General features: G+C 41.0%; 1 protein-coding gene across 1 annotated transcript in view; it reads left to right on the top strand.

Annotated features, from left to right (window-relative positions):
• The first annotated feature begins 2,960 nt into the window (after positions 1-2,960).
• The window catches only part of CPNE3 (copine 3), a 50,850-nt gene continuing 37,204 nt past the window's right edge, over positions 2,961-16,606 (top strand). Inside the window, exon 1 of the mRNA XM_028111441.2 lies at positions 2,961-3,067. The gene's annotated coding sequence lies outside the window, so the exon portion shown is untranslated. The remainder of the gene's footprint in view (positions 3,068-16,606) is intronic.

Genomic DNA, 16,606 nt, shown 5'->3' with positions numbered 1-16,606 from the left:
CATCGGGCTCCCTGCTCGGCAGGGAGCATGCTTCTCCCTCTCCCTCTGTGTGTGCGCTCTCTCTCTCTCTTTCTCTCAAATAAATAAATAAAATCTTTAAAAAAACAAATCCTGATTTTATGTTTATGTGCAGTTTATTAACTGTCATGTTTCTTTAGTTTCTGTAAGTATGTAATATTTCTCTCTTGGCTCCAGGCACACTATCTTTTCTTACCTACAATGAGCTTCAGACCTCCCTACATGATAGTCTCTCTGTCAGGAGTCCTTCCCATTCTGCTATCTTGGAACCCTCCCCCTTGCTCTCATCCCACTCCACTGTTTCTTAGCTAATTTCAATTCATCTTTCCTTTTTTTTATTTTATTTTTTCAAAGATTTTATTTATTTATTTGAGAGAGAGAGACAGAGAGAGCATGAAGGGGGAGGGGCAGAGCAAAAAGGAGAAGCAGACTCTTCACTGAGCAGGGAGCCCCAACAGGGATCCCAGGACCCTGAGATCATGACCTGAGCTGAAGGCATATTGGGTACTAAAAATATAAAAATATAAAAAATATAAAACCATTCTCTTGTCCCTATTTTTTTCCCTATTTTAGTAGAGCCAAAAGTCAGGAAAGTTAGGTATGGATATGGATATGTATTCTTGAAATTTTGAAACTTGCAACTAAATAGTGGTATCTGAGGACATTCACTTAAATGTAAAATCAGGATCAAAAGTAAAACAAAAAGTTGTTTCTACAACCCTCAGTAAAAACAAAATAAAGCCCTTCTCTTCCTTCTCCCTACTGTCCTCCAACCACAAAAGTCTTGTTTCCGTCCCTGCAATTCGCTAAGTCTCTTTCTGTCTTTGTCTATCATTTCCCTGATCTCAGATCTTTTTTTTTAAGATTTTATTTATTTATTTGAGAGAGAGAGAACGAGAGATAGAGAGCACAAGAGGGAAGAGGGTCAGAGGGAGAAGCAGACTCCCTGCTGAGCAGGGAGCCCGATGTGGGACTTGATCCAGGGACTCCAGGATCATGGCCTGAGCTGAAGGCAGTCGCTTAACCAACTGAGCCACCCAGGCGCCCTCCCTGATCTCTTTGCATGACTTGCTCTTTCTTATTTTTCAGGTTTCAATCAAATATCACTGCCTTAGAGACATTTTCCCTCTAAAAAAGCTCCCGTTTGGGGCACCTAGCTGGCTCAGTCCATAGAGCACATGACTCTTGATCTGGGGTTGTGAGTTTAAGCCCCATGGTGAGAATAGAGATTACTTAAAAATAAAATCTTAGAAACAAAAGAAAACAAAACAAAAACCTTCCATTATCCCCAAGGCCCTCCCTATCACATTACCCTGTATTACTTTCCTCGTGGTACTTATGACTATCTGAAATCATCTCATTTGTTTTTATTTTTTTTTAAGATTTTTTTTTTAATTTATTTGACATAGAGAGACACAGTGAGAGAGGGAACACAAGTAGGGGGAGTGGGAGAGGGAGAAGCAGGCTTCCCATGGAGCAGGGAGCCCGATGCGGGGCTCGATCCCAGGACCCTGGAATCATGACCCAAGCCGAAGGCAGACACTTAACGACTAGCCACCCAGGCACCCCATCTCATTTGTTTTTAATAAGTTATTATTTGTTCTCCTTCTAGGATAGACACTTCTGTCACTGGTTAATCACAAGTCTAGAACAATGCTTGGCACATAGTAGGCACCCAGAAGGTATTCAATAAATAAATGAATGAATCTTCACTTGCACTGATATAATTATTTAAAAGTGTTTTGTTTGCATTTTTTGGATTAAAAGCCCTTTTTTTTTAACTTAGGAAAGTCCTCACTTGTTTCATTTTCCAGGTCTTCTGCAATTTATTTTTTTAAGATTTTATTTATTTATTTGAGAGATAGTGACAGAGCAGGAGCAGGGAGGAATGGGAGAAGCAGGTTTCCTGCTGTGGAGCTCTATCCCAGGACCCCAGGATCATGACCTGATCCGAAGGCAGACACTTAACCTACTGAGCCACCCAGGTGCCCCTGTCTTGTGCAATTAAAAAAATATATCTTTTGCCATTTTTCTATTTTTTAAAAATCAATTTATACTTTAGATACTAACCCTTTAATGTCAGGGTTGTGGCAAATATTTTTACTCATGTGTTTGCCTATTGATTTTGTCCCTGTTTTCCTTGGGCAGAAAAGTTCTCAATTTCTAGCCGTCAAATGTAGCAATATTTTCCGTAGTAGTTTGTTTAGTTGTAGGCAGCATCAAGTAGCCGTCAAGCAGGATGCTTTGAAATTAGTTTACTTAGAATTTGTGACTTCAGGGGCGCCTGGGTGGCTCAGTTGGTTAAGCGACTGCCTTCGGCTCAGGTCATGATCCTGGAGTTCCGGAATCGAGTCCCACATGGGGCTCCCTGCTCAGCAGGGAGTCTGCTTCTCCCTCTGACCCTCTTCCCTCTCGTGCTCTCTATCTCTCATTCTCTCTCTCAAATAAATAAAATCTTAAAAAAAAAAGGATTTGTGACTTCAGGCAAGTAGACTAATACTCAGCTACCAAACTTCAAGTTACTCAATCACAGTTTTCTCATTTGCGAAGTGGGGTTAATGGCACTAACTACGTCACAAAATTGTGAGAGTTAAATGAGATTCGGATGTAAAATGAGTCGGGTAGTGTGCACACTGAAAACGCTCTAAATAAGAATGGTTAGGAGTTTGCATTTCACTACCCTCATGATGATTTTTTCCTGGTTTCAGATAGTATAATTTTTCTCAAATATTTTAATTCCTTTATCCTTCTGAAATTTATTTTTGTGCACGAAGCAACTCATTTTAATGTCTAAAATCAGCTTGGGGCTTTCCATAAGCAAGAGATCTCCTAAAGAGCTTGAAGCATCAGTCTACTCGCTAGGTGCAGAACCCAGTCAGTACTGGCCAGTCCAGCGCCGTAGTGGGCGGAGCTGCACCGTAGCCCCGCCTCCCCCGCCCCTCTGCCCATTCGGCCTCGGGTTCCTGTGAATCCCCGCGCCCCGGCTACCCTGTGGACTCTGGCTGCCTGGTCTCCAGCCCTACCTGATTTACACCACTGAGAGCGGGATGTGAGTGCGGGCCTCTCTCTGCTTCGGGGCGGGTGTAGCGGGACCCCAGCAACCCACAGATCCCCCGGGGAAGGAAGAGAGCCCTCGCGGGGACCATTCAGGCCCGTAGGCTCCGCGCGGCCCTCGCGCTGGAAGTGCACCCTGGGCTCAGTGCGGCGTGGGGTCGGCCGCGGCGCGCAGAGGACTCTCTAACCTCAGCATGCGAGGTCTGCGGCCTGGGGAGGCCCGGGGCTAGCCATCGCCTCCCGGAGAAGCCGGAGTTCGGGGCTCAGCTCTGGGCCGCGAGGAGACTCCTGGGCCTTGCGTTCGTGCACCTGGGCAAGCGGTGCCCAGATCGCCAGCCTACCCCAGCGGGGAGGGTCAGGCCTGCGGCCCAGGGGAGCGTGACACGCTTGGAAAAATCCGCAGCGCCCAGTGGGGTGAGGGACTGGGTCAGGGTTCCACGCTTTGAATCGAATGCTGGGAGGAACAGGGCACGCTTCAGAGCAGCCGGGGGTTCTAGGAGAAGCTGCTAGTGGGAAAAGGTAACTCTTGATTTCATAGTAGAGCAGAAGGTTGTGAGACAGGGTGTCCTAAGAGCTCCTGTTCCAGCTCCGGCTCCCATAGTCTTCTGTCTAGTGTTTTGGGCTCACTACAACCAGGGACGTGGAGAAGTGCAGTTGCATTGGTTTTGCAATGCTAGAACCTCTGGGAGACCGAGCATATAGACCATTAACGTTGCGCTTGGTTGGTGATCCACAGTTTCTGCTTACCTTCGGTGTTATCTTTTTGTGGCTGCCTCAATAGATTAAACAGAGAATCAGAAGGAATGCGGGATTGAATGTAGCGATTTTTGGTTACAGTGACCCATAAACACTGTACTAGAAAATTTTTGTATATGTTAGCTCATTTAATGCTCACAACCACAAACTTAGGTGGTATTGTTATTGTTTCATACACGGAACTCAGATTAAATAATTTACCAAACTACACAAGTGCTAAATAGTAGTATTGGGGTTGGAATTCAGGTCTCTGTATGATTTCAGAGCACAGGCTTTATGGCTTAATGTAAAGAACATTTCTGCTTGGGATAAGACAGATACCTGGGTTTCAAGTCTATGCTTTGACGTTTGTTAGCTGTGTGACCTTGGGCAGGTTACTTAACCTTTTAGGGCCTGTTTCTGCATTTGTAAAATAGAGATAAAATACATCCTATGTCATAGGGTTTTTATGTGAATTAAATAAGATCATATTTGTAATACACTTAACAAAGTGCCTGGCACATAGTTAGTGTTAAGCTACGTACAGCTATGTATATCTTGCTGTTGTCATGAACTGGGGTCAGCAAACTCCAGCTCTGAGTGCAGCCAGCCAGAGCCAAACAAAACTTGTGTAGGCATGGAGCATAGGTAGAGAGAAGCAAGAAAGGATAAGAAAGGAGAACTGAGAACAGATGACGTATATGATGGCAATTATAGTGAAACCAATAGATTAATCTGTGGTAGTTTATACATATTCAAATATTTTTTTATATACTCTTTCCAATGCTATCACTGCAGTCCTGAATATTTCCTTTGCAGCATCTGTTCAGATACCCAGTTTACACTGTATCCTAGCTCCTGTCAATTCTTGGTATAGCTTTAGACATAGTTTTACTTGTCCTCCATCTCTGTACTATTGCTGTGGTTTTTTTCCTACTATTGTTAGAGTTTTCTTTTCTCCTTTTTCAAAATTTTTTTTTAGTCAGTGATTTATTATGCTAGAAAGTATGCCTGTCAGCAAAATTGAGAAAGTTAGTGTTGGATATGAAATATGACTAAATAACATTTTGACCTTCAAAGATCTGTAATGAGCTACCACTGATCATCAAAAGCATCATCTCTGAGGCAGCTCTTTTAGCAGGGATCAATGACACCATCTGTTGGTGGTACTCGACAAGTTTGAGGAGCCCAGACTTGGACATTCCTTTAATGTACCCACTATTGCCTTTACCCTACAGGTCAGCTTCCTTGCCACCAATGTTTTTCCTTCATGTTCTTATTTATATTATAAAGATTGCTAGTAAGGTTAAAAGCCAACAAACAATTAGGTAGAGTATGTGGTTGAAGATTTGTTGAAAGATTGGCTGAGAAGGAGGTTTAAATGAGCACCTAAAAGTATCATAGATTTTATTTAACTATATTACTTAAGTTTCTCATATAATCAAAACCAGTCATTATATATACATTTGGTAAGATGATGATAACTACATTTAAGTTGATTATGCTAGCTTAAATTTGAAGAAACTAGTAGAAGAATATTGGGATTCTTTTGGAGAAGTGTATTCTTTTAATATATAACAGCTGACGAGTGGGCAATCTTTTTTTGCAATCAGATTTTTTAAAAAACATTAAAATCAGTGTATTATTGGCCAAATTTACCAACATAAATTAGATGGATAGCATATTAATACAGTTTTCCCATGAAAACTAGAAGGAAATATTACATATTCATTTTAGCAAATCATTTTGAAATGTCCTCTTACCAAGTGGTTGTATTATGTCTGGTTCCTGTGAAAATTACCAAAGCACAGCATGGTTGCAATATACATTTTCATCAGGCTGCTTCAGTTTTCTGAGCTTTAGTTTACTATTCCTCTAAGGTGGTAGTACATGTTAAAATAGATATCTGCAACTGTAAAGAGGAACTTGTTGGACACATTTTCATCTGTTTAGGGATCAGGATTATTTAAAAAGAAGTGAAAATCAAAGCAGGTATTTCCTGATTGTGTTGTCAAGATAAGCTTATAAAATATCTAGAAGTGTACCCCACCTTCAATACTTCTCACTCTCCTCCCCTGCTTAATTTTTTTCTTTAGAACTTTTAACACCTAACATACCACATATTTTACTAACTTATCTTTTTAAAACCTTTTTTAGTGATTTATTTTATTTAACCAGATATATCTAAAATAATATCATTTCAATATGTGACTAATCTGAAAAGTTACTGAGAGTTCTCACATTTCTTTTTCAGATCAGTCTTTGAAATCATGCTCACATCATTTCAGAGGCACCACATTTCAAATGCTCAGTAGCCTCCTCATGTGACCAGTGGCTACCATACTGATCAACTAGGGCTAGAACTCCTGGACTAATGTCCAGACCATCTATAAAATTCTAACGTCTAACAACTGAAGCTCTATACTTCTAACACTCTGAGGTTCGAGTGTGACTTTCTAGAATCCTGTGATTCAAATAGTCTGTAACTAACACCGTAGGGTCCCTTGGATCAAATAGCCTATGATTCCAATGTTCTCAGAGTCTGTGATTTCAACACTTCAGAGTCTTTGACCTAGATCAAAGGTCAGCAAACTCTAGCCTGTGGACCAAATTCAGCCCATGGCTTGTTTTTGTAAATAAAGTTTTATTGGAATACAACTATGCCTGTTCAGTCTGTGGCCACTTCCATTCTACCAAGGCAGATTGAGTAGTTGTGACAGAGACCATGAGTGACCTCTTGACCAGCGAAAACTAAAATATTTACTCTTTGTTCCTTTACTGAAAAAGTTTACTGACCCTTGATGTAGATATTCAAAGATTCTAAGATGGGTAGTGGTATTACAGATGTTTATTTGATTATTGTACTTTATAACTCACATATGTTACATACACTCTTTTCTGTGCATTAAATATCACATAATATATAGTGTTCAAAAGAGACTGGTTTCCCCATCTTAGGTATTCACCATTTCAGGCTTATATAATTCCATTAGGTTGATTATTTACCTTTTTTTTTTTTAAGTAGGTACCACGCCTAACATGGGGCTTGAACTCATGACCCTGAGGTCAAGAGTCCAGTGCTCTACTGATTGATCCAGCCAGGTGTGCCCCCCTCCCCCTTACTTATCTTTTTTATTGTCTTTCTCCCTATAGTGTAACCTCAGGAGGGCAGGTTATTTGTTTTGTTCATTGTTCTCCCAACACCTCAGAACAGGACCTGGCACACAGTAGATACTCTATAAATATGTGTTGAGTGAATGAATAGTATTATTAAACTGTGGTTGGGAAATAAAAGGGGGTTGCCAGAAAGTTAAAACCAGTTGAAATTTATGTGCTAAGTAACCATAAACGGAATATTCTTGAAATCAGGAAATGTATAAACATTTCAGCAGTCCTTGCTCAACATATAAAATTTGATCTTTTTTTTTTTTGAAGATTTTATTTATTTATTTGACAGAGGGAGACACAGCGAGAGAGGGAGCACAAGCAGGGGGAGTGGGAGAGGGAGAAGCAGGCTTCCTGCTGAGCAGGGAGCCTGATGTGGGGCTCAATCCCAGGACCCTGGGACCATGACCTGAGCCGAAGGCAGATGCTTAACGACTGAGCCACCCAGGCGCCCCGATCATTTTTTTAAAGATTTTTTTAGGTAATCTCTATACTTGGGGCTTGAACTCACAACCTCAAGATCAAGAGTCGCATGCTCTACCAACTGAGCCAGCCAGGCGCCCCTGCTCAACATACAAACTTAAATCTTGAGAATGAAGTAGTTGTAGTTGTTCCAGCTTTAAACTGAAAGAGTTTTTTGTGTTATTGTTCACCATGAACTGGAAAGGAGCGCAAAGTGACAAAATGTGAAATGCCCAACTAAATATTGTACATGCCCAGCTAAGAAGAAAAGGAAGGGAGCCGAGTTTTAGGAAGCATGCTTTTTGAGTTCAGCATAGTTGGATGGTAGGGACGGGTGGGAAGTTCTGATGGTTGGCCCAACATCTAGGAGATTCCAGAAGGTGGGGAGTTCTTAAAGCGCTCTGAACACCAAGGGACATGAGCCTCAGCAGATTGATGTGCCTTTATGTAATACCCAAACTGCCCTCATATCACTGAGCCCTTAGAATTTTAACATTTTTCAACTGAGCATCCTGGAATTCTCTGCTAGGGGATGTAGCTCTGATTTTTATCAATGCCGTTTTTGGTAAAAGATGATTCACTTTGGGGGCACGGGTGGCTCAGTTGTTAGGCGTCTGCCTTCGGCTCGGGTCATGATCCCAGAGTCCTGGGATAGAGCCCCGCATCGGGCTCCCTGCTCCTTGGGAGCCTGCTTCTCCCTCTGCCTCTCTCTCTCTCTCTCTCTCTCTGTGTCTCATGAATAAATAAATAAAAATCTTTAAAAAAAAAAAAGATGATTCACTTTGTAGATACTTACTTTGTAGCTAATTTTGCCAAGGTGCGTGTTTCCTAAAGTGAGGCAATATTGAGTTGTTGCAACTGCTTCTAACTTTTATTAACACCACACTCAGTGCATCTACTATGAACTGTTCATTTGATAGACTTGACAATATAATCAGTGACATTTCCAAAATGTGTATAAAGCAGCCATAGGGATTAGTAAAGCAGTCTAACCTGAAACACATGTGAAGTAAACTCTATAGCCTGCTATGAATCATAGAACAGATCAGTAGACTCTTAAGAATTTTCTAGACAAACAAGGAAGGGGCCTTAGTTAATTGCTCACTTTGTAGCAATAAGGACAGGATAAAACTGCCATACTTTCTGTGTTTAAAGTAAGAGTAAGGGAGGCCTGGGTGGCTCTGTGGGTTAAGCATCTGCCTTCGGCTCAGGTCTTGATCCCAGGGTCCCTAGGACCCTGGGATGGATTCCCGCATGGGCTCCTTGCTCAGCGGGTGGCCTGCTTTCCCTTTGCCTGCCATGCTCTCTTTCTCTCTCTCTGACAAATAAATAAATAAAATCTTTTAAGAAAATAAAATAAGAGTAATACAAAAATGTATCTTTTCCCAGTTCTGCATGTTCAGGTATCAGCCATAGCATTGCTATCTAGATTTTATTCAGGATTATTGAAGAATCTGGAAATTAATTTAAAAAAATGGTGGTCAAAAGCTGATTCCTTTTGCTGCTGTGATAGGAGCTGGGAGTTAATGTGACATTCCACGGATGGTGGTAAAACTCACTTCCTTATTATGCTGCATGTACCTAATAGATTGGGCCTGGTGTTTTGTTTGTTGATAGACAGTACTTTTTCAAGTCATCCGGGGAGAGAGAATTTAATAACAGTTTCAAGCAAAGGTACCTAACTGGTGGGAAAGTATCTAAATATATATTTTTTCAGCTACAGCTTTTTCGGTAGTGGGAGATGGAAGCTGAATTTGGAAAATTTTATTCTTTCCTTCCATTTCTCTTTTTGGTTCTTGTAAATTTTCTGCTATTTTCTACTTTTTAAATTTTTCTACTCCTTTAGTACCACTTCCTAACAAGCTCTGTATTCACTGTAATTAAATTAGTCATAGAACATTAACTAGAAGAGGCTTTAGAAGTTACTTAAAGTGATTGGCTCAACTCTTAAAATTAACCGTTGAAAAACCTGAGGCCTAGAGCAGTTATAGCTCTTGGAGCATGTGTGGTAGGACTGACACAGAACTACACCCCATTTTTTCCCGCTCCTGGTCCAGTGACCCTTCCTGTTGGTTCCTTTTTCACATTAAAAAGAAAACGTGCCCTTTTCTCTGTTTATGTGCTCTAATGCCTGGCCTAATTCTAATTATCTATCCCCATTTCTAGTATTCCATTGCAGGGATTAAAAAAAAATGTGGTCATCCCTTCCTTCCTTCCTTCCTTCCTTCCCACCTTCCTTCCTACCTTCCTTCCTTCCTTCCCACCTTCCTTCCTTCCTTCCTTCCTTCTTTCCTTCCTTCCTTTCTTTCTCTCTTTCTTTCAGACTTTATTTTTTGACAGAGAGAGAGTGAGAGAGTCCAAGCAGAGGGAGCAGTAGAGGGAGAGGGAGCCTGACACAGGGCTCAATCCCTGGACCCCGAGGGCAGACTCAGACACTTAACGGACTGAGCCATCCAGGCGCCCCAAGGGCATCACTTTCTTAATAAATACAAGGCAAGCTTACTGTACATTCCTTTAGTGTAAGTTTTCCCCTGGATATTAAGTGTGGTATATTCCTGAGAATTAATGTTGCTGCCTTCAGAAAGCGCTGAGATCCTGTGTCCCCCATGTAGATCTGTGTATGTAGAGACTAGCAAAAAGAAAATGCTTTCTTAGCCTGAAATAATTCGCAATGTAACGGGCTGTCTGAAGAGTAACTGCTGTGATGTAAATACAAACCATTCCAGTTCTTCCACCATTGGGCTCTTACTGTTTATTCTGGTTATCTTTGTTCAAGAAAGATAATCATAATTGTAGCCTAAAAATTACTCTTCTATGATTTTATAAGATCATATTAAATTGTGTCAGGCTGAATATTTACATTTGATATACTAACTAAAAGCTATAGGGAAATTAATTAAAGAATATTGCTGTTATACTAAGTAATGATTAATTATAGGCTTTAGAGCTCTCAGGGCATTCTGGCATGATAGGCAGCAAATCTGGGTTCTTGTCCTGGCCTTGCTACTTATTAGCTTGTTTATCTTGGGCAAGTAATTTAAATGTTGGGGCAAATTATTATTTTTTTTCCTAATAGACACTATGTGTGGTTTTGAAAGTTAACAATGTGCTGAATATTATTAACATATTCTGGGGCAATCCAGATATTATAGTCATAGCTCTGATGTATTGACCTCTTGCCATATAGTACTAATTCCTTGTCCTGCCCAATTTACTAGGTTTTTTTTTTCCTTTGTAAAGTTCAGAAGATAATATATTATTTGGAAGCATTTTGAAAATTTTGTAGAAAGCAAAAACAAGAAATTATCCGGCCCTGTGTATTTATTAACTCTTTCTTTCCATTCTCCCCTCTCCCATTCTCTATCTTTAAGGGAAAATAAAAAAGATCCAGTAGCAAGTGGCAACGTGAATATAAATTCTTTTATAATGGAGTATAGTTTTAATCCTTGGTAAAAATAGAGATTTGTAGATTTCTTCTCCAGCTCTGAGGGCACTTTGATTGCTTCCTCTCTGCACCTCACAGTTTTATATTGTTTGTGTTTTTTCTGTGTATACGTGGATAGCTAGGTATTTTGCTTTTGCTTTGCATTCTTCCCCCACCCCATATAGAACCCTTAGAAGATACTCAGTAAATAATTGTTGAATGAATGGATCTCCCCAATATGATTATAATGAGTTCCAAGGTCTTATATTGCTGTATCATGTCCCCACTGTCTTTAGCATGATAATGGGTACACAGTAACCTCTTAATGTAAACACTTGTTGATTTGACCCGGGACCTCCAGGTAGTGGCAGCTTTTAAATTGACTGCCATATTACCCTTCCCCCACTTTTTTGAGGGAGGTTGAGGGGGACATTTTTACTGTTCTGGGCCACACAATTTGAGAAACACTGCATGGGGTGTGTCCTGCTGATGTTGCTGGGCCCTATTCCAGCTGCCCCAAAGTTCCCCTGCTTGCTCTCAGTGGAGGTCATGCAGGATGCACTATGGATAGCAGTCAGTGAATCATGGTATTAGAACCAGGAGGAACCTTTGAGAACTTTGTAATGTTGCCAACCTCCTCATTTAGTAGCTAAAGAGTGAAGTTTACTAAAGACATTGGTGGCTGGGTCCTGACTTCTCCCTCCCAATTGTTCTACGAGGAATAACGACTCACTGACCCTGGCTCTGCCTCCCTCCCCCATGTGCCAACTGTGCAATAGCTCAGGTAAACAAACTGTACTGAGAGGATTTAGGAAAATTAGCACTTATCTATAAGAAAGGCTTCCTGCTTGGCAAATTAATTTTGTGTAAATCCCAGACATTCTTTTATTATTTTTCTAAGAAGTTCTTTATAAACAAGGATGAGAAAGGTGCATTATGTCTTACTATTGAATAAGAAGCCATTGATGCTGAGACTACCAATTAAAATATTTGAGTAGTTTATAAAATAATAATTACTACAATTCATAGAATATCTAAAAATGCTGTGTGCCCTGCAGACCTACAATTGTCAGGTAATTTTTTTATCCCATTTTATAGATGAGAAAATTGAGGTTCAGACAGATAATTTGGTAAAGCTGACACACAAATAAATAATGAGAAGGAAATTTGAACCAAGCCTCCTGACTCCAAAGTTACTGCTGTTTCAGCCGTGAAAAACCTGCGCCAGACATCGTGCTTCAGGATGCAGAGGAAGGAGTAAAACACGGGTCCCTGTCCTCAGCACATAGGACTTAGGGTGTGAGCCACGCATGCATAAGTAACAATAGTGGACAAGTAACAATAGTGTCAGTACCATAACTGCCCTACGGGGGGGGGTATCAGCAACAGCTTTATGGAGAGTGTCATTTGAAATGGATCTTGAAAAACTTAGTTGGGCAGGCTAGGGGCAGAAGTAGACAGAGCCATGAATTCCAGGTATAGCTAATTGGACTAGGGTAGGCCCTGGATAGCCAGTAATGATTTTTTTTTTAATTTATTTTATTTAATTTTTTAATTTTTATTTTTTAAAGATTTTATTTATTTCTTTGACAGAGATAGAGAGTGAGAGAGCACAAGAAGGGAGAGTGGCAGAGGGAGAGGAAGAAGCAGGCTGGGGCTCAATCCCAGGACCCTAAGATCACCACCTGAGCCAAAGGCAGACGCCCAACCGACTGAGCCACCCAGGCGTCCTTTATTTTATTTTTAAAAGATTTTATTTATTTATCTGAGAGAGAGAGAGCGAGCACAAACGGGGTGGGGGGAAGGGACAATGGGAGAGGGAGAAGCAGACTCCTCGCTGAGCAGGGAGCCCAATGCAGGGCTTGATCCCAGAACCCTGGGATCATGACCCGAGTGGAAGGCAGACACTTAACCAACTGAGCCACCCAGGGGCCTGGATTTTTTTTTTTTTTTAAATCAGAAGTGATAAAATCATGATATGAATGAAGAGAGGATGACAGTGGGAGTACCCATCTGGAGACCATTAAGTAGGCAGGCAGGCAGAGCTACAGAAGACCTGAAGTAGTTGGGACCGTGGGTGTAGAGATCGTTCTACACCTCCACAGTTGAGAGAGATTTAGATTGCACTAGGGAGAATCTGCTCTGCTGAGTAGATCTAAGGAGTACCTCTAAGGGAAGATGGGAAAAGAGAAAGCACACAAGACTTAAGAATTTTCAGTTAGGGCATAGGAGTGACCATATGCTTTAAATTTCATAAAATTCAATGATTGGGTCTTATTTTTTAATTCCTTTGAACTGTTTGTGTTATATAATGTTGGTTCAGGAAAATTAGGGTTACTGGGAGAATGGTTGATAGGTTTAGTATTTCCAGGTGTTCTTTTCATTTTAGAAACCAGACAATTCTCCAATAAATAATCTGTGTAGTAAGAAGCTATTGTCCACTCCTAGAGGCTCTTTCTGTCTTTTCTATCATCCTGCTTTTTGGGTAGTAAAATACACAGAATCACTCTTTAGTGATACACACTACATTCCTCTGCCTGGTCACTTATCCTGGCCAAATCTCCTATTTTCCATACTCAAAGGGTACAAAACATTTGCTTTGTTTTCTTCCATCATAAAAGAATACCCTATTGCTCTTTTTAAAATTGTATATCATGTGCTGGATGATGACACTGAAAGGAAATGAAAAGAGCATCATCGTGAATGTTGCTGTTAACAAGGTTCCAGACCTGATTGTTTATGTAATTTCTTCCATTTGTTATCAGCCGTAATGAGTTTCTAGAAAAAAAACGAGGCTGCATTCAGGGTCATTTTCATGGGGGGATGCTGTTAATAGAGGAAATTCGTGTCCTAACAGCAATGTAGTAATGTAACTGTCAACAGTTTACTAAATAATCAGGTGTGTCTGGCATGTTGTTTTGTAGCTCTTGTATGAGCATTGTTAGGGAAAAAAAATAATGCTTCTCTGACGTGTTGTGTCTCCTTGCTATGAGACTGACTTCACGCATAGATATGATGCATTTTCTGTTGAGTTCTCCCCATCCTTGGAACTTTGAGGGCTTTCTGCTTGCTGGTAGACAATTCTTTACATGTTCTTCAGGAGCTTTAGAAATCCTTACTCATTCTAGGGGCGCCTGGGTGGCTCAGTCGTTAAGCATCTGCCTTCAGCTCAGGTCATGATCTCAGGGTCCTGGGATTGAGCCCCACATGGGGCTCCCTGCTCCGCGGGAAGCCTGCCTGCTTCTCCCTCTTCCACTCCCTCTGCATGTGTTCCCTCTCTCACTGTGTCTCTCTCTGTCAAATAAATAAAATCTTTAAAAAAAAAAAAAGAAATCCCTATCATTCTAAATCTGTTCACAGGGTACTGCATTATCCTGGGTACAGCTGACATACAACTTGTGAGACTTAAACTACCTTATGCAAAAGAAAAAATTATACAACTAACATCTATTCCATAGATTCTATGTTAGATATGAAAAGCAAGATGCCCCCCCCAAAAAAAAGAAAAGAAAAGCAAGATGCCCAGCACATGCCCGATTTGTAAGTTTACTTACAGTATCTCCTTTTGGAGATAGGAAATGTAGGAAATCTAGGCTCAAAAAGTAATTCATTTGCGGTCACACAGCTGTCACCAGATGCAGGATTCAACCCAGGTATTACTCCAAATTTACTCCAAATTTGTTCTGGTTCCTATATTATAGTTACCTGTTACTATTAGTGCAGCAGGAGTTCATATGACTTAGTGTAGGACTTGGTGTAGGTTGGAATAATTAGAGAAATCATCATGGAGTAGACTAGTAAAAAAAAAAAAAAGAAAGAAACATGGGATACTTGGGAGAAGATCAGACCTGGAGGCAGGTAGTCCTAAAATAATATAATAGTAATAAACAACTTTGGAACACTTACTATGTACTAGGCACTGTTTAAATACATTCACCCGTTTAGTCCTCACAACAACTGTATGAGAAAGGGATGGTTATTATTTTCATTTTGCAGATGAGGAAACCGAGGGGCTATAGGGAGGTTGACTCTCACCTGAGGTCACACATTAAGTCAGTGTGGGATCCAGATGAGAACTCATTTGTTTGATTCCAGAGCCTGTCATATGGGGTGATGAAAAGGAAGGGGCAAGAGTCAGACACTTAACTGACTGAGCCACCCAGGTGCCCCGACACAGGTGACGTTTAAAAATAAGCCACTTCATCCTATTATCCCTAGTTTGAGAACTTTCAGTAGCACCTTCTTATCCATCTCCCGAGTCCTTCAGCCTGCCTCTCAGGACACCAGACTTGACCCTCTTCCTGTCCAGCGTGGTTTCCCCCAACGTGGATGCTCATTTCTGTGACACACGATGATGAGGTGTCCTCACTGTGCTTTCTAATGTCTTGATTCTTTTCTACCTCTGTGCTGTCTCTCTCTCTTCACCTAATGGAATCCTTCAAAGCCCAGGGAATGTCAGTCTCATCCACACTCTTGGTACTGTTCATTCTCCTCTGTCTGCTTCAGCGATCTCTCCTTGATCTTTATATCTTCAGTACATATTGTCAGCACTGTGTATTTTGGCACTTAATAATTTTGACAATGTAAGGTGGCAAAACAAAGAAATCTGAATTTATAGTAGGTTTAGTTTTACAAAATACCTGGGTAGGGTATTTAGTTGGCAAATTGGGAATTTGTGAATTTTGTTTCTTATTAAGGAATAATTCTGCTTTTAAAAGGAATTTCTAGCTATTAAGAGTATGAAATCGACCTCATTATTTTACAAATACTAAATGTTATCCTTGATTTTTGACCCACATTGAGGATTGCTATGATTTTTAGAGTCTGTTAGAGTAATTAAAGAGTTTCCATGAGACATGAGTTGTTTCTGGCATTGCCGAAGGGCTCTTCTTATAGTAATTCGTAACATTTCGGACCTGATTAGGCATTTTGTACAGCACAGATATCCTGTTAAATGTAACAGGATGACGAGTGGATTTGTTCCTGTTGTCCCAGAATTTCAGCTGGTCTCAGAGTGGAGGTCAAGGGCATTAAATACTCCATATTCTAAGGATGTCACCAGCAGCTCTAGGGGAGGAGTTACTTTCTTACTTCTAGAACCTGACCTACCATCACCAGCCTCCACTGCACTCTAGACAGCTGGCTAAGTGGACTTTCAGCCGAGGAATGCAATGCCTGTGTCCCCTTCTTGATGACACCTGCAGTCCCTTTCTTTCCCTGGGTTCAGGGAGGAAAGCAGCTCACCCTCAATGCATCATCAGCTCTCAAGGCCAGCTCCCAAGTACTCCACCCTGTCCCCAGTCATCTTCATATATTGGTTGGAGTTGGAGCGAGGAGGGGTGTGTGGAAGTTAGGTTAACTGTGGTATTTCTTAGCAAGTCTTGGGGAAACATGAGCCATGCTTATTCGTTGGAATCTCTCTGTGGAAGACTGGGTCTGCCAACCTTGTCTACACATTGGAATCATCCAAGGAGCTTATCCCCAGGTTGTCCCTAAACCAGTTAAATCTCTTTGTGTGGGACTCCAGCATCAGTGGTTTTGAAAACTGCAGGTGATTCCAGTAAGCAGCCAAGATTGAGAATCACTGCTGTAAAATGTATGGGGATGGGGTGGGGAAAGGAGAGGGTATTTGGGGTCTTTTATTCCCCAGGTTTGAATCTTAGACAAATTTTTTTTTAAAGATTTTATTTTTAAATAATCTCTGCACCCAGTGTGGGGCTCAAACGGACAACCCGAGATCAAGAGTCT

Source organism: Eumetopias jubatus, unplaced genomic scaffold (genome assembly GCF_037043125.1).
Source record: "Eumetopias jubatus isolate StellerSeaLion01/CBP00866 unplaced genomic scaffold, mEumJub1_p1.0 scaffold_4, whole genome shotgun sequence".
Lineage (NCBI taxonomy): Eukaryota > Metazoa > Chordata > Mammalia > Carnivora > Otariidae > Eumetopias > Eumetopias jubatus.
The sequence above is the reverse complement of the archived record's forward strand: the minus strand, read 5'-3'. Positions and strand labels throughout refer to the sequence as shown.